This window comes from Paralichthys olivaceus, chromosome 13 (genome assembly GCF_024713975.1).
Source record: "Paralichthys olivaceus isolate ysfri-2021 chromosome 13, ASM2471397v2, whole genome shotgun sequence".
NCBI classification, from domain to species: Eukaryota; Metazoa; Chordata; class Actinopteri; order Pleuronectiformes; family Paralichthyidae; genus Paralichthys; species Paralichthys olivaceus.
Genome location: NC_091105.1, coordinates 17,600,295 through 17,618,990, shown reverse-complemented (window position 1 = coordinate 17,618,990; position 18,696 = coordinate 17,600,295). Strand labels below are relative to the sequence as shown.

Genomic DNA, 18,696 nt, shown 5'->3' with positions numbered 1-18,696 from the left:
TTAAGGATATATATATTGGCCAAAATATCAGTGTTGGAAATTGTTTACTCCTTGATATTAGAATCAGCCCCAAAACATCCATATCGGTCAAGTGCTATTTTTTTGCTGTCATTTTGGACATTTCAAGAAACATTACAATATAACATTTACCGAAAGACGAGCCCCCAGCTCTAACAAGCACAGGCAATATGGCTCATTAGTTTTGGGTATTATTTAATATCAGACAGATATTTTCTCTCTGTCTGAAACCCACACACACAAACCCCCCCCATACACACACACAAATGCCTCAATATTTCATGATTCTATCATTATTTTATTGCTTAGTTTCATGCATCATCCCTATAGGTATTGAGATGGGAGTGGTTTGTATGAACAGGTATATATGTGTATTGATTATTATATATTAATTATTTTAATGGGAGCCTATAGAGCACGTACTGTACCTCTACTCAGGTCAAATGAGCCTGAATATGTCTAGATTTAAGCAGTATTTCCTTGGACACTAATGAAAATGTTGAAAAACCACCTCTCTCACAATGTTCAGGATATACCTAAACACTTTCTGGATCTGCTGCTTTAACCAAACAGCACTCAAATTGAAGGGATTCTTCTGTGGTCCATGCTGCATACCTACAACAGGTTTGGTAGAAATCACTCTTTACTTTTGGCTTAATCATGCTGACAAGCAATGAAACAAAACAACAAACATATGCAGACAGGGTCTGAAATGACCTTTTTGACCCACTGGCCAAAATGGCTTGTAGATGATGGGATCCAGCAGTCAAGCAAAATTATTCTAGCAAAAATGATAATGTGTGTCACATATCATATTAATAAGGTAGGATGTTGAATCATAAAGCTCCTCCTTTGCCTATGAACTGCAATCACATGCTTTGCTTCTGAGCTCACTGCTCAGACATTGCCGTTAGCGCTGTCACCAAATCTGCTGACAGGGGAGGCTCCGACTGAGTCCAGGACACAGACATACAACCTATGTGACAGTAGCTACATTCACAGTCACAGATATGTTTTAGTTTCATAATTTAATCTCCAAACATCCATTTGTCATTGAACTTTCTTTTTGTAGGTACTATGCCTTTCTCCTCTTTGGTTTTGCTTTTTCGTTCGGTCGGCTTACTTCTTTAAAATACTGCCACATTGCTTTAACATGTTTGCCAGTCAATATCTAGCAGCAGACCGGTGGCAAGTGATAGTGGCCAAACAAACTAAAAATAAAAATCTACCTACATTTGGCCCTTGATGGGTGTTAATTTCAGACCCTGGATGGAGGTGAAAAAAAAAACTCTGATAAAGGAAAGTGAAAGAAATTGAATAATAAAAAGAACAGGTGTGATTGGCTTAAGCAAATGAGTGAGGCATGCAGCCCTGCTCCTACGGACTGCAAGGTGCTGTTTATCTGTTTATACACATTTTATTGATATAACGTATCACATGTCCAAATCCAACCAAATTTGAAATTGCACACCCACAGGCCATTTACAATACACATGGCAAGCTGATAAGATGAACTCGAGATACGCACTCCACCGACAGATCACATCACATCACATCACATCAGTGGCAAGTACACAACATGCCCATTAAACTAAACCTTTGAAAACTAAGTCTTGTTATTTGACTGTACAAAAGACTTCACATAAAAGGCAGATATTATATGGTTACATAGACATGTGGGGATGACGAGGTGTTGGTACTGTATGGCACATAACCAACAACATGCATATATAGAATTTACAATTATAGTGCTCAATCTACTTCAGTAGAAACAATTACACGATCAAAATACATGACAATTACACCATCAACCTCTCCACTTTTAGCAGGTGTCAACCAACAAATTTGAATCAATACTTCAAATGAGTTTTTTCATAGATTCTCTTTGGCCTTCATATTACATAATAAGTATAACGATAATCTACCCTGGACCCATTCCATCATCCATAAATCATATTTCTGGTACGGCAGGACGACATTACTCAAACATACTACAAATGCAGTCAGAGAGACCTGCGCCTCATGCAGTCTTTGATGGTCAATATGTAAGTATCGGATGATTAAACTTTTAAGCACAGGTAAATGTTATTGAAAAATATCATTACTTGACAATAGGGAAGCAGGTCAACAAAATAAAATTGCATTAATAAATTCATTGTATAATGACATTCTAAGTCCAGATGAGCATAATACATTTATTTTGTGGGCATCTGTGTGGTGTAGCTGTTAAAATCAATGCAGTAGAAGAACCTGTGTAATTATAGCCACAAGCAGCAATACATGGGTTCAAACCCCTGTGCACTGGACAGAGGGAAGCAGCCCAATGGGCATAAATTAAATCTGAGCAGCAATTAGCCGGTTTCAGGCTCAAGAAAACTGAAGTCATTTCAGCTACTTAAATTCTTTGAACAGAATTAAACACTTGATTCATAATGACAGTATATGTAGCATTTCATTCATTGTGCACTTTACGTTTCAGCATTTTTCTCCCCTTCATCAGATGTGAAGGAAATTATGTAAGTTGTTGCAGTATGACACAGGACAGCCAGTGAATTTAATCAGGGTTGCTCAAAGGCATTTTGACTTATGAGCTGAGATGCGAAAGGCTATGCCCACTTGCACCAATCCGTGTGGGACTTCAAATGTTGGTTACTTGCCTCTAGATGCACATCCAATTCATCAAGACTTTGACCACAAGGTTTAGAGGGAAACATTGTTGGTATTTGAGGCGCGTTCAATGGGTTGGGCTGAAAATGCTTTGGTAGGCCTAGTCCCAATCAAGGAAGAGTTACAGCAAAGATACACTAGATTCACAAACAAGCTGCCATCGCCCAAGTTTGGTCAAAATCCCAAAATTTTATTTAACTGTTTGCATTAGAATACAACTTTGATCCCATGCTGTGACCTTGACATTTGATAGATTTGAAAAAAGAAGCAGATCGAAAAGGAGCAGGTTCTGACCCCACTCCCAACCAATTTGCCAGGTTTAATCCAAATTTGATTAACTAACCAAGTTATTGCTGTGACAGACAGACAGACAGACAGAAGCCACCAATTACAATATACCCACCTACTACTGTGTAGCTCAGATGTAAACAAAAGGTATTACATGGTAAGTCTTCAAGATAAAGTCAGTTCAAGATAAATTAAAATCCAGTCTTTAAGCAATAGGACAACAAACAAGACAAAGAGAATCACAAAGTTAGCAACAATGATCTTTTTTAAACAAGGAAGTTCAATATTGACCTTTGGAGTCCGTATCTGTAAGCATTCTTGCATTGAACCACATCGCTCACTCTTCCAACACCTGGGGGGCATAAAGGACGGCTGTGGCTCAGGTGGGAGAGCAGGTCCTCCACAAACCAGATGGTCTGCAGTTAGATCCTGGTTTCCTAACCCAACCCAACTACAATAATTCAACACCAATAACAGTTTCAGTGCTTAATATAGCAAAATACTCCAGCTCCAAACCCGACATCAATTGTTTCCCAACCGCCATGGCCAGAGATGTGCTTGGCATAAGGTTGTGCAAGCAGTAGAACATTGTACATCCCTCTGCTCTCAAATGTGGTGTGGATACTCCACCTGAGACCATTGGGACCTGACAGGTCTGGCTGGGCTGGATTCGGATTAAAATCTTGAACGATATTGGGGGAGGCCATTATGGCAGAAATGATTTTTTACATGGCACATGTCTGTGATCTGGGAAAACAATCAATATCCCTGTGTGTCAGGCACAGAGAAATATAAGTGCAGCTTTCATTAACTGCATCGGACTATGCAGGTTTGGACACAAAAACAGAATACCCATCATGTTCAGGTCAAACTCAGTTAGTTTTCTCTCAGGCTATGCACGTTCAGACAGACAAATGAGGCCTTAGGACTTGGACCAGCTCTTAGTTATGCTGCTATAGGCCTAGATTGCTGGGGATATATGACACATGAAGCTTCTCCTTCTTCTTATCCTTTTTCATCACATTAATGTGTCATCAATAAATGTTACTGACTTGACTCCCCAGAATCCTTGTGCTTCATCGTTGCATGTTTATATTGCCTGTAAGAAGGGCAACTACATCAGTCCATAGCGTGACAAACCGAAATGAGGCACCAGAATGTGCGTTGTGATTCAGTCCGGTAGTTACATGAGTAAGAACCAGTGCTTGATTGGCGCCAGATTTTGGAACCCAACTTTAGGCAAGATATCGATTGTCCCTGACTGTTCGTGTGTAATGTTCGTTGGATGAAGAGCTGCACATAGGTGCACTGTATGAATGTGTGTGAATGATACATACTGTACTTTAAAGTGCTTTGAGTGGTCATCAAGAATAGAAAAGCACAATATAAATACAGACCATTTACAGATTTAGCTTGTGGACTTTGGTCACATGATACGAGTTGGTTGTATTTTGGGGAAGGTGGTAAATGCAGTCTCTGTTCAAAGATGGTCTCTGGCTTACCATTTCAATGTGAACGTGGGTCTTTCACTGGCCACCCACTGAATCATAGTTCATAACCTTTAACTGACTCCCATTTGATCTTTTTGAGCTCATTTTATTCTGATGAGAATGTGACATGCGGATGAAGGTTCCCAAAGCTAATAAATGGACCTCCAAGCTTTTATTCTCCTTCGCTGCCCTGTCAAACTGGGCACAATTTTGCTTTGAGGAAGAAGATCTTAAAAATCAAATTGAATGACAATGCAGGTCAAAGAATTGATCTGTAAACTTATCAAGGTAGCACGATATTAACTCACAATATAAATGCTGATCTTTGTGTTTTATGATCCAGTGTTTTTGTTACTATATACAAAACCCAATCAATTCCATGTATTAATTGATGATGAAGGGCAGGGCTATTAAATTTGTTTGGTATGGGATAATAGTATGGCTTCAATCAGATTAACAGCTACAAACTGTAATGTACAACATTAGAGACATGTAGAATTTCACTCATTTAAGTAACAAATATCATCCACCTCAATGCACACAACTGTACCAACAACAACAAAACAGTGCATAGTATGGTACTGAACAGATTTACAACATATCAGTGCATTGTATTTTTATAGGTAATTTATTCCTATTTTAAAATTGCAGCACATCACAATATTCAGTCCATATGAGCCACAACACAATAATAGCAGCATTACTATGTGACAATCAATGCTTGAATTATAAAGGCAAAATAATACCTGCTCTAAAACATACCTCCTAGTTTGATTAACATAGCTTTTAGCAAACACATGTAATCTATAGCCAACATTTGTCATCTGATTAGATAAATTACTTTTGGTTAAGCAAGAGCATTGAAGTAAGTAGTAAAAGCAATACGCATACAGTGTTTTCAATGCATATTTCAGCATTCACACAAAAATGTTCCTTCACAAATCTCCACGCTTAAGTGGATATACTGGAATTTTCAAACCTGCTGGTTTTCAATGCTTGAATCCTGTCGTCACCTCTGTGATTTTTAGGCCTCATATGTGCAATGTGGGGAGGTGGAGCCTTTTGCCTGGACAAAGATCAGCAGAAAGAATTGTGAGCTTTCTTTGAAATGCATGAAGTCTCTCCACAAGTTGTGTGACTGTTCAATATCTGCCCTGCAGCTCCATGTTGAGTTGGTTCAAGTGATGGAAAACGTTGCTCGAAAAGCAAATGGCAGCGGAAAAGTCACCATTTTTAATAAGACACAGAAAAATATGGGCCTTTTTCTCCTACTTTAGTTCACCAAATTGTTTCAGTGAGCTTGCTTTGGTAAACCATCTAATGCCATTGTGGATTAACAAAAAATTGAGCTGACATCTCTGACAACAACTAGAGGGAATAACGGAGTTGTAAGCTGGAGGTGCAACAAATAAACTTAATTGCCATGACCATTGTCTTTTTTAAGTCGCCACTTAGTTTGGCATTCAATAGGCTTTGGTGAATAAGGCAATGTAGAGATCTCAGCTTTGGAGCCACAACCATTATCAGCTTGGTAAAAAATCCAAATCCAAGTTGTTGTCCTCAAAGAATGAGACAAACATTATCTCACTGGTCATCGATCCTATTTAATGCAATTCATTCATTCAAGTCGGGGAGGATGAAAGCATTCGCTATCAAAGAAGCTATCATAGAGGCATAGCTGTGCTACAACACTGTTTTCAGTTGATTCATGCACAGCTAGTTGTTCAAAAGAGTCTCATATATGTCCGATGCAAGGGAAACTTCTCTCCTTATGGTTGAAGTAAGTGTCAGATAATGGAAGTTTCTTCTCAGGTTTTCTCATCTGCAACCACCTCCTCGATTGGTGAAAGCATACACTTCTTTGACAGTCTCTGCATCTGTGTACAACTTTTTCTTTTTGTCTAATAGCCATGCCACTCTAAAGAATGAGGATGTAGCTCCATCTTGCTCTTTACAAGCCTGAAACAGGGTTTGAAGTCTCTGCTCATAACATGAGGTTAGTCTCAAAATCCTCAAGCAATGAGCATAAGAGCCCAGCAAGGAAAGTGGTGTCAAAATTAGCATGGGTCAAATAACAATGTGATTTCAATTTATATTACTTACAAAACAATATGCATTGCAGAGTAAATACACAGTCCTTGGACAAACAGATATTAACAAACGTCTCTGTCCATTCAGTGTTACATTGCTTGTTTTCTGAGTCAACATTGATTTTTTTTGTAAGTAGAGAAGCATTTAATGTAACTAACCAGGTTAATGTTCTAGCAAGAAGAGGACAAGATTGCCGAGTACAGTGTATGGAGATGTAAGAGCAGCGCATGCTTGGTTCAGAACAAACAGGGATGATTGTAATACACTGTGAGGCAGCATGGGATGTGAAATAAATCAAGGCGCCATCACAGACCAGACCCGGCTTGTAGGCTGCCAATTGAATTGTGTGTTATTAGATGCAAAATTATTGCGAACATTTTTATTGTGAAAGCATTTTTGTGTTTTGATCAACTCGATCTCTGTTCAGTGATAAGTTCTTTGTTGACTCAGACAGATGTTTTTTTCTGTCTTTCTCGACCTATGTGATGCACCCAGCCACAAAATGGTCAAATTAAAAGCCTGGCAGCTGCTCTTAATATACTTCTTTGCCATCCACTTGGAAGATTCATACACAGTTGGTGCACTTATATTCTAGTGGCTGGACACTGTCCACTCTGCCACACCAAACTGGATGGTAAACGGGTGCCCTCACAGAGCTTAACGCATGTCTAATGCGTAAAAATATTACGTCACTCTGGCCATAACGTACACTCACTTACTCATGGATGCAGGAGGCATTACACTAAACTTAGCCTTTAGTAATAACTTACTATAAACAGATTTGCTCAGGTCTCCTGTTTTGTGCTCAAAATCTATTGTCAGCTTGCTCACACACACAAAAACCACTCCTGTAGATACACGCCTGCTGCCTCTCACTCTCCCTTGAAGCCTCATCCACACAAAAACACCTGTATAGTCTTAATAAACTAAAAGTGGTTTAGCATCTTTACTATTTTGATTCCAAAGTGTATATTTAATTATTTGAGGCTGACATGAAGTAGCTGCAGTAGTCAATATTTTGACTGGCTCATAAGAAAAAGAAAACACATTCTTCAACTCATTGGTCTGACTGAGATGTGCTCGTGCTGTAATACCTTAAGAGGGAGACTGTTCCTGTGCCTATTTATTGTGGCTAGAGTGGAACTCAACTAGGGACTATCATTGACTAAAGCTGTCTTTACATTACAGGGTGAAAATGACAATTTGCTCAAGATTTTTAATGTGAAGGACTCTACTGTGTCCAAGGGATGAATGCTGCACATCCAGAGAACTGGCTCTGGCTGGTCCCTAACTGGACAATCATGTTATATTGACAGACGACATGTGAATATTCTAATAATAACCAACTAACAAAAATGTTCGTGAATTGAAGAAATTATTTCAAACCATCAATAATATATATTTCATGAATGATTGATTTATGTTTTAGTTCTAATAAGAATGTAGCCAACGTGTTATTATCACTGGAATGATGCAGTTGTTACTGTTAATTTACAGCCCACATCTACCACTAACTTCAACCTGTCATCAAGGTGTAGGGCAGTCTCAGATCAAAGTTAAATAAACTGAAGGAATAGTTCTGCAGAAAAAACACTGACTTGACCAACACAAGGTTGGTTGATTTGATAGATAGCATTTTTTTCTCTTTACATGGGACAAATAATGTTCATCTAATGAAATTAGATTTCAGCCGCTGGTAGGGTTTTTCAAGGTCATAAACAGCTGGATCTAATGAGAAAGTCAGAGATCTCACCACACATAAGGTAAAACCTCTTTGAAGGAGAATTAAATTATGCTCTGTTAGCTGATGTGCTTCAAGTGTGTTTCTACTTTTTCATTTAAAAAAGACATATGGGTCTCACAACAGACACCGACCAGGTCGTTCAACACACATCGCATAATAAAAAAAACATTATTTTCTCACCAACATGTCACATTTATTAAAGCTGCATCCTGATGCAAGCATTAGTTTGATTCATATATTTATATATATATATACATTTATATATATATAGATATAGATATAGATATATGTAGATATATATATATACACACACTCACTGTTGCCAGGCGAGACATAGTCAGGTTCAGTGTGAGGCCCAGAAATAGAGTCCAAGTAAGGACAGGTGGAGGGGCCACATGCAACAACCCTCACACCCAAATTACCACCACACACACGAGAGTGAGAGATTGACAGACGGGAAGTTAGACAAAACTAAAGCCATAGAAGCTGAGGGGCTTGACCAGAGGGTGGCTGTCAAGTCTGTTACAGTGGAGTGTTTGCATTACACTGGCCATTGATATAGTTCATCTTTTAGTTGTAGTTGTATTTAGACCTAATGAATATGTTCATGAAAAAGAGACAGAAAGAATGAATCGCTCCTCATAGGATGAATGAACGTGTGCTTGCATTAGCTTATGTCACTGGTTACATTTAGGGCCGAATACCAGATCTCACACTAACTAAATAGAGACATTTTGTCTGATTCAGCTGAAAATTGAGGCCTCCAATCCGTTTTTCACTGCACCAGCCTTCAACATGATGTAAAGTGACTTAGATCTAAATTTAGATTAATGGTTGGGATTAGGGTTCAAATTAAGGGCAAGCCTCTGCACAAAAGGATTAACAAACACTTAAAGTAAACAAAGGTAAACTGACACAAATCTAAACTCAAGATCCACAAACTAACTCTTCCATCCATTTCCACAATTTAACTGACATCTCAACTGCTTTACTCACTTGTTCCTCAGGTAAACAGCGTTTCCTGTGAACACAAACATGACTGTTCAAATGTTGACTCCTCAACTGAGACTTCAAAAGCGTTTTTTAATTTACATTTCAACTGACATTTCAGCCGCTTATACAATTTGTAGCCGGACGAAAACCTGACCTGTGCTTAAGGGGGATTTGTTGATGGGGATATATTGTTATGGTACTGGTGAGACACTGCAGGACGTCCAGGCTGATAAACAGATTAAGACATTTTAAGGCATCTTCCTCTTCCTCTTCTTCAACACACACGACGGGATATCACAACTCTGGAGAGTTATGACAGTGGCAACTATTTTATCTTTTGCCACGACAGTCACAAGGTCAACATTAGAGATTTGGAATTCATGTTACAAAGTGATCCATCAGGATCATGGGCTTGCATGCATTGAATTGGCCGATAAAGTTCCTTCCTGGATGATGTTGCATTACAGTTACTGAAGCCCCCTGTGTTGACACACCACTGTGCTGACGGACAGGTTACATTCAGATTAATGAGACACATTTTTCAAACTTGGCTCAAGCCAGTATGAACATGACCTCAGACTCCATCCATACCAGCATGTTTTCATTTCAAAACAAAAACGATCTTTGTCCAAGCGTTTTACCTCCATATCACAAATAATCTCTATCCATACTAACACACCAAAAAACACATGACCATTCACGTACACTGGACGTTTGCATGCTGGTGTAAACGGGAAGCAGATGTCTGCGCTACAGTTGGTTGCCAAGTTGCAGGAAATACTATGAAAAGTAAGAGCAAGACTTTCTTGCACCAGTGATGAGGTGGAACTGTTACCGATAATTTGAATTCTTCTTGTGTGCATTTTGCATAAGAGAAAGAAAGAAAGAAAGAGAGTGAGAGACAGAAAGGGAGGGGGGTGCACCTGTTACTCATCATTTTCAGAATAAGATGGTAGCCAGCAAGTTATTTGACTGAGGTGAGACTTGAGGGACAAGGATAAAATATTTTCCAAAAGTAAAAGAATGAAGGCAACATGTGCATTTTTCTCCTGTTGCTGTAGTGCAGTCAGGAGCCCGGTTTATTATTAGGTTTATTTAGCTAACTTTTACAGCCCAGTAATTTTCTCCCTTAGGGATTTTGCTACTACAAAATCCATCCATTGATAAACCATCCGTTATATTGATTCTTATGGAAGCAAATAAATAGTTTGTCAATTTCAAACTGTAGTCATAACTGAAATACCACTAAATTTATTGCAATGAAATTCCTGACTTTAACAACCATCGTTCTGATTTTATGTCTGAATTATCACTTTCAAAACCTCTGTCCTGTATGTATTATTTAAGGGTCTCAAACTAAGTGCTAAGTGCTAACTTCTATGTTTCCAGTGGTTTCTTCGCACTTGCATTATTGGCCTGGAGTTCTTCTCCAGCCAAGCTGTCCAAGAGCGTGTGTCCAAGTTCTACTTGACTTTACAAAAGCTTCGGGACTGATTCAAATTCTGATTAGAAAAATAATGTTTGTGGTTTATTTCACAGCTTCTCCCTTTCCAATGATTGTGTATGGCCAGTTTCTGAAAGCTTGCCAGCTCAAAAGTCAGATCAATTTTATTCTGGCTTGACCTGTCTTTGGTGTTCAGATCTGAGATAAAGTTTTATTTAAATTGTGCATCTTGAAAATGAAAAAAGGGAGAATTTCACAAAGTGAAAGTCAGACCACATTAATTCACAACAATAGTTTTCAAAGTTAAATATCTCAGCACAATAAGTGCAGCCGTATTTAAATATAAAGCAATTAGCAGCTGATATATTCACTACACTACAGATTCAGGCTTCTAAATAGCTTCTGACTAAGTATTAATAACATAACATAACAATAATAGTATTTTACAATTTGGAGTTTTTTATTTGATAAACTTGGTCCCTACCTTTAACATACAAAAATGAACCAAATAGGTATTTATGTCCATACAAATGAAATTCACAGTGGAGCCACTGGGCCAGTGTGTACTAACTACTGTGGCACATCTAACACAGATATTAAATAATATTGCAGTATAAGGCCGTGATCAGACCATTAGCAATGCAAGAAAAGAATCACTACCACTCATTCATTTAAATGAGACAGTTAGCACAGAGCGGATTCAGAGGTAAAGATGGTGGCTCTAACTGAACTTGTCTGCACAAACTGGGTAGAAGTTTGTCTACATTTCTTTCAGTGTAGTACCACTACTGAGGTAGAGCTGTATGGTGTTGCATTCGTGCCTTACTTTTGTGTCACACAATGGGATGTTCTGAGAACATACAATGAACACTTTTATTTCAACAAACAATTTGTTGCTCAATATGGTTTTTGTGTCTTCTTTTATCCACGTAAGTGCACAATGATTATCTTTTTCGCTCAGATTTACCAGATCCCCTCTGAATGTCTCTGCCCTGTGTGATCTGAAACCCTTGGCCCTGGTGTTTCTCTTGTTTTCTCTGGTCTCTTTCGGTTTCTATGCGCATTTGCTAACCTTGAGAGAATGTTAAGGTGTGCCACAATTCCCGCCAATCAGAATATTGGATGATGACATTTCTGATAAGCCATTTTGCCTCCATTCTAATTGCTTGTAGAAAAATCATGAATAGAGCAGTATGGAAGCACTAGAGTAGTAGAAGGAAACTTCTCAATGTGAGTATAGGATAAAAAGAGCTGTACTGCAACTTAAGGCCCAGTCTTCTACTTTCCTAATTGTGTTGCTTGGGCTCACACATTACTACCACACACTTATATTTAACAAGACAATTTTAAAGTATTCTACTGCATGGTGACCTGGCACTTACACAACACAACAATAATCCCCACATTGACACAAAGACACATTTGATAAAAGCACAGAGTAGACATAGAGACACAGGTTTTAGGACTAGACATTTTGCATCAAGTTTTACTTTTGTCAAATAGTAATGTAGATGATGGTTGTGTACATTTGTCTCATTAAATGTGGTAATGCTGTTGTTCAGACTATGTTCTTGTAAATTGAACAGTTACTTCTTCCAGGGGGACATGCTAAAAAGTGATTGTGCCCACTGACCACAACTAGGGAGGTGCAATATAACGTACATAATCATATGAAAATGGAAAATGTCTGTTTCATATTATTCCCACTTAATTATCTTGTTACGTCACAATAATTTTACAGCAATATCTTTTGTCATTTGCTCAAGACGTCTTCCACATGGCATGGTTGAGATGAGGAAATAAGCATTAAAGCAATTTAAACATGGAGGAGAGTGATTGTGTCACACTTTACGTGGTCGAGAAAAGGTTTGAGTAACAAGTAACAATATGTATCATTATCTGGGTATGAAATGAGCTCTATCAAGATGTAAGGTTTGGTCATATCTCACAGCCATAATCTGCACTCTCGTTTTGTTTGGCAACAAGGTGTTAAACCCATCAGTCGCCTGAACAGCTTGGACATTCTCCCTTGTTCTGTCTGTCCCAAACTGCCAGCTACAGTAGCAAACACAAGCTAGCTGTGGGCACCGTGCAGATTTCAGTAGACTCTTCTACTGTCTCTGTGAGGAAAACAGACCATTAAGGTCAAGGAGGGCGATCTGTTTAGTGTAGGAGTATTCAATTAGTAGAGATCCAGGTAGAGAATACTTCCCAAAACCAAAAGGCAGGAATAGCATAATGACTGACTTGCATTCAGTGCAATATATATTGATACTTTAGATTTATCAACGTCTGTGTGTAGTCAACAACTGACAACTGTCAAATCAAAGAAAGTATAATGCAATATTTTAACAATATTTATTATGAGTTTTCACATTGAACTGGGGGGATTATAAATAAGTACTCTAATAAAAAAATAGACGCTCTTTTCTCTTGTCAAGTAAAAACTTAATACAGCATTTATGAAAAAGTGCAACTTCTGTCTCAAGATATTAGATACAGTCTCATTAATTTCCTAGCATTTTAAGCAATCTTAAACAAACACCATTTTTTCTCTTTCCTTTCCTCTTATATCCCACCAACACATTTCTTGTTAAGTTAGAGATGTGAGCTCGTGCGTGTAGTGTCAGGATTTCAATCTAGGCTGAAATGGTGTACTGCAGTTTAAAACTGATTTTAACAATCACCACAGTGTGAAAGCATATGTGACCACAGATGTACGGCAGAGGAAAATACCCACTGTGTGAATATTGTAAATATTCAGACTAGCCTTCTGACATACCGGGAAAAATACCGGTACTGGTTGACCGTTAAAAGTTCATTAAGTGTTAATTGGCCCTGTCAGTCTCTTTAAAAACCCAGGAGACTTAAATACCCAATCACTGATGTAAAAAAAATCATAAATCTAATATTCCATAAAGAAGGCTTGCTATTTGATTAATCATACTTGGATAATAGAGCCTGGTGTATTAAATGGTTCTCTACTATGGTACAACCACTATGGCAAGATATCAGCCAATTAACAAATTGCAGACTATTCTATTGATTTATATGACTTGGTAGGCCAAACCTAAAACATGAAATACAAATATAAAATGCTCTCACAAATATTCTTGAGCAAAGAAGTTAAGTGCTAGCTGCAACAGTTAAGTGCAAATAATTTAGATATACCCACGTTCCATGTGCTGCCATCTAGCGCTTGCAACATGTGTCATACTAAATTTAAATCCATTATAATTAACTTATTGGCTCCAAATACTTTTGTCAAGGAAGGCAGAAACAGTGAAGATTGGAATGGCTGCCTAATGCATGTTAGAGACAGTGCTACACCCAGACAAAGAGAGGAGTAGCATAAAAGGTAATTACCTTTATAAAATGGTCATTAAATACATCAGCTGATCATTTGTCTAGTGACTCTGACAATAACTCCTTGAGGCAACCTTATTGCAACTCTTCAAGCCAATTCATACTTGTGCCTTGAATCAATGTAAAGGACTGTGCCTATCATTCATCAAGCTCAAAGATGGCATCTCATTTGAAACATTCAAGTAGCCCAACATTAACGCTGCACAGCCGCTTGCACTAATGTTCACCTTTGACGGTAGATGACAGCTGGCTACATGAGTTACTTTGACAGTTGCAGTGTGGAGCCAGGTATCTGAACTTGTGGGCACCTTCAGTAGTTCACATTGTAGCACCTGAGATTGAGCTCTTACAACAGTGGCCCAGGGTTGAATCCAGCCAAAAACAGTAGCTCACACAGCTCCTGGTAAATCTTATTAAACAATATCTGAGCTAAATATAACATCTTTTGTTTGACTGTCTGGTTAACTAATCCAAGGGGATACATTTTTAGGGCAAGGTTCTTCTTCATCAGATAATCATAAATGAAAATAATAACAATCGACTGGATTCAGCTTCTCAATTATCATGTGATGCTTGTCTTTGTCATATTCAACAGTAAAAATATGTCTAGTAGTGAACTGCTGGCTGGGGAAAACAACCAATTGATGACGTCACGTTGGGCTTTGAGAAATTGTAATTGGGGATTTTCTCAATTTCCAGACATTTTAAACACAATTAAATAATCACATAATCAAGAAAATGATCAAAAATGCCAATATTAACAAGAGACCAGCCAAATGTTTAATTTAGGCCATTAAAGAATAACATTGCATTAGTTGTAGATGATCCAATCTGCTACTGTTGCCATTTTAAACAGCAATTTTCTGATTTTCTTTACACTAAACAGCTCATCAAATAATCAGTTAAATAATGATAGAACAATTTATACCAAAAATCACCATTTGTTGCAGCCCCAATGCAGTGCTCTGCAGAATGCACAATCAATTCTGTCAAATTGTATTGCCATGTTGTTAAAGTTATGCTTTTACATGTAATTTAGACTCTGTTACTAGGATAGAGAGATGTAGTTTTTAGGTGCAGTTTTAATTCCCCTTACTCTTTTAAAATGTATATTCAAAAAAGTACTTGTTTGAAAGAGTACATAAAAAAAGAAACAGGAAATATTCTTGAACATGCAAAACTTTCCACACCCACCTTTGACAGGGTGTTTCATCCTCAAAACTGCATTTTGGTTGTTGTTTTACTTTAAGAAGAAAAAAATCCTCATCTTCTCCACATACCGTAGTCGCCCAAAACCCACATTTCCAAATGAGATATGGTGAGTACTAGAATTTAGTTGTATTATTAGGGAATATGAATGCAGGAAAAAACACAAAACCACTGGCACTACATGGTAGAGGTTGAAGGAAAGATGCAGCTACTTAAGTGAGAAGTTTCATCTTGAGTTTCACCGTGTTGTAATCCCAAGATGATTTCATGAATGTGGGGACACAGGAGGAAAGAGGAATGATACCATGAGAGAAGAATAAGAAGATGGGGGAAAATAGGCGTTACTTGACTTCCTGGTAAGGTCTGGAGTTGGTCTATCAGAGTCTACCAAGTGTTGAATTTGTGTTAAAGCTGTCACACACACGGTCTAAGCTTGTTGCCACAGCTGCTGTCAGTCAGGGAACAAGTCCATTGGCTGTTTGTGGCCAAAAGACAGACTGGAAAACTGCTCCATAAAAGCAAGACAAAAAAATTAGTTAACATTAGGGTAGGGTCTGTGGGATGAGGTATTATCTTGCAGTGAAAAAGAACACTGATCAAGCCACTCCTATGTGCTCGGACCGTGCACCCAGTCGGGGCTGCAACAGACAGAAATTGAAGTCCTTTTTGTGCTTAGTGTACATTGTGGCATTATGCAGCAGTATTGCAACACCAGGACATTCATTCATTGTACATTCAAATGTAATTACGTCCAAGAATGTTACTGTGACTTATTTTATGCCTTCTGTCCAGTTTTAAAATATGATGACTGCCACAGATGGTAAATGTAATCACAGAAATCTTAGCTTACATACACGGTGGTGATGGTTAAATGGCTGTGACACATTGACAGAGCCGTGGAAAAGAGGCTAATCCGCCAGCTACGATCAGGTGCTTTTCACATTTATACCTACTGGTGGCTGACTGTAGCTTAGCATCAGGTTCAGCTGGAACAGGTTTCATGACGAACAGAGCTCAGCCTCTTAACGGGCGGTCAGCACAAACTGAATGGATTCACTGTATCTACTGTGACATGACACAAACAATATTGCTGGAGAGCTGTGTAGCACAATTGGAAGAGAGTAAGCACATCTTCGGTGGTCTGTAAGACCTCGGCCAGAAGCTTCGATCTGAGGAAATGTGCACCTTCCTCTCATCAGAAATTTTCCACCATGGCCTGTGTGTGGCCTTTTTGCTTGATTGGATGAATGACGAAATGAAACAGTCATGTACACTAGTGGTTGGATATTAGCAAGGCGTGATTTGAAAAGACAAATCGAAAAATGTATAGAAAAAGGATGAAGTCAAGCTGAGGTGGTGAGAGATGATCGTTCTGAGACATTTTGAGGAAAAACAGCAACCTAACTTCGGCGAGGTGGGTGGGGAGGAGTGGGGCACAGCATCTATGACAAACCTCTTATTTAAATGGCCAACAATTTCAGACCACAGCATCTCCTGCTCAAATAGAGGGCCACTAACACCCGCAGGCAAACAGAGAGATGTCAAGTCATGGTTCCTCGTCAGCTCTGCTCCCTTCGTGGTCCTGTTCCCAGCCGAGGAGCCGTCATCTCCCGGCACCTGAGCGCCTGTGTCCCTCTATACTAGAGGGCAGGGTAGGGGCTGGGGCTGATGCGGTAGCTAAGCTAGTGGCTACCGTTAGCTGCCACAGCAGATGAAATGCTGCAGATCTACAGAGGACAGTCGGGGGTTGCTGGTTTGCTGCTGACACCTAAAGTCATCGCCATCCACGCGCCACACCGGGATGTAACCGCATAAACCGGAGGGTACCACCGCATCCATCCATCCCCCCCTCCCCGTCTCTCCCTCCGTTTTGTACAGCCGGCATCCTCTCCCAGTCTTTATGGTGCCGTGCGTTCACTCAGGGCAGGTCGCGATGCCGCTGCTAATGAAACTTGCCCAGATACACGCACACTGATGGCATCGATCATTACACAGACCAGCCCTTTAGTGAACGCGATAGATGGTTAAAACCCCCTCAGAATCAGGCTGAGGGAGAAGGACAGGGGCTGATCACTGGACTTGGAGGACATTGCCTGCAACTGAATATGGTTGTGTTGTCCATCATCATAATGCACATCTCAGCTACTGTAGCCGAGGCTGACTTGTTCAGCGTGGCCCAACAATGTTAACCCACCTCTACGGCTGAAGCAAGCCCCTAACCCATTAACGAGCAGCGGCAGAGGAATGGTGACACGAGGCCGGTGACAGGGGCGAATAACGTAGGGAAGAGGGAACATCACGCTACCAAGCACTGTTGCTTCTCATTGACTGTCAATGCATACATATTACAGACAAGAGCCGACCAGCCGCAAATGCACACATGATATAATTTGAAAAAAGGACAACGCCGGTCGTCTTGTGTCTTACCTCAGGCGGTGTGTCGAACCAGGTTCCGCGTAGCAGCCATATTCGGAACCCCTATTTCCCTCTGTCCGCACGAACCGAGCCCCCTCCCCCGGGTCAGTCGTCCTTCCACAGCAGAAATCCAAATATGATGGTGCAGGATTGTTAGATGATATAAAAAAGAAACCCCCCCGATGAGATTAGTTTCCAGTAAAAAAAAAAAAAGCGTTATTCTCCTGAGCTCAGAGAGCGGGTAGTCGATGGGAACCGATCGCCGGCGCAGCACAGCTAGCCGTGCCTGAGGGGAGGTGGGCAGCTCGCCGCCTCAACCACGGGCACCTCACGCTCAAGTCTTCTTCTTGTTCAGCAGACTTAATTCACTTGCTCGAGGTTGACGCTCAGATACACACGAGACCACGGCTCAGCAGCAGCGTGGGTCAGCTGCCTTTACAGGCTCGTTTGGTTTTTAAAAAAAATTAATTTAGAGGAAAGAAGCTAACATTAGCCAGCTAGCTGTTAGCTAGCATGCTAGCTGTCTAATAAAACTCTGCCATTGGAATTTGAAGACAGTCCGCACACTGCAGGCTGCTCGGCGGGCAGCGGCCAGCCGATGGACAGTGTCAGCGGGAGCAATGGAGAAACTTGACGTATTTTAGCACACGCGGCTCCAGCTAGCTCTGTGCCGGCCAGCCCCTCCGTGATGGTAATATCGGTCAAAGGAGAGAGGGGCTGCATTGAGAGCGCACTCCCGACACCAGGCAAGTACGGCCCAGCGCGCTCCAGAGAAATTTCCCACAAAATGGCTGCCAAAACAAATCCACCGCGGACAGTCGCGCAAGTTACTCCCGAAAGTTAGTGCTCTGGTTTAACTGTGGTTACCGACATTGTTTCGCATGCAGCACCAATCTATGCGAACAAGGATTTCGTTGCATTTGTGTAGAAACTTGGAGAAAAGCAGTTTGTTTTCTCCTGCAGGCAGAGGT

At 39.9% G+C, this 18,696-nt stretch overlaps 1 protein-coding gene across 1 annotated transcript in view; it reads right to left on the bottom strand.

Annotated features, from left to right (window-relative positions):
* Positions 1-18,489, bottom strand: part of dyrk1b (dual-specificity tyrosine-(Y)-phosphorylation regulated kinase 1B) — a 52,383-nt gene extending 33,894 nt beyond the window's left edge. Inside the window, exon 1 of the mRNA XM_020091270.2 lies at positions 17,738-18,489. The gene's annotated coding sequence lies outside the window, so the exon portion shown is untranslated. The remainder of the gene's footprint in view (positions 1-17,737) is intronic.
* Between the last annotated feature and the right edge of the window lie 207 nt (positions 18,490-18,696).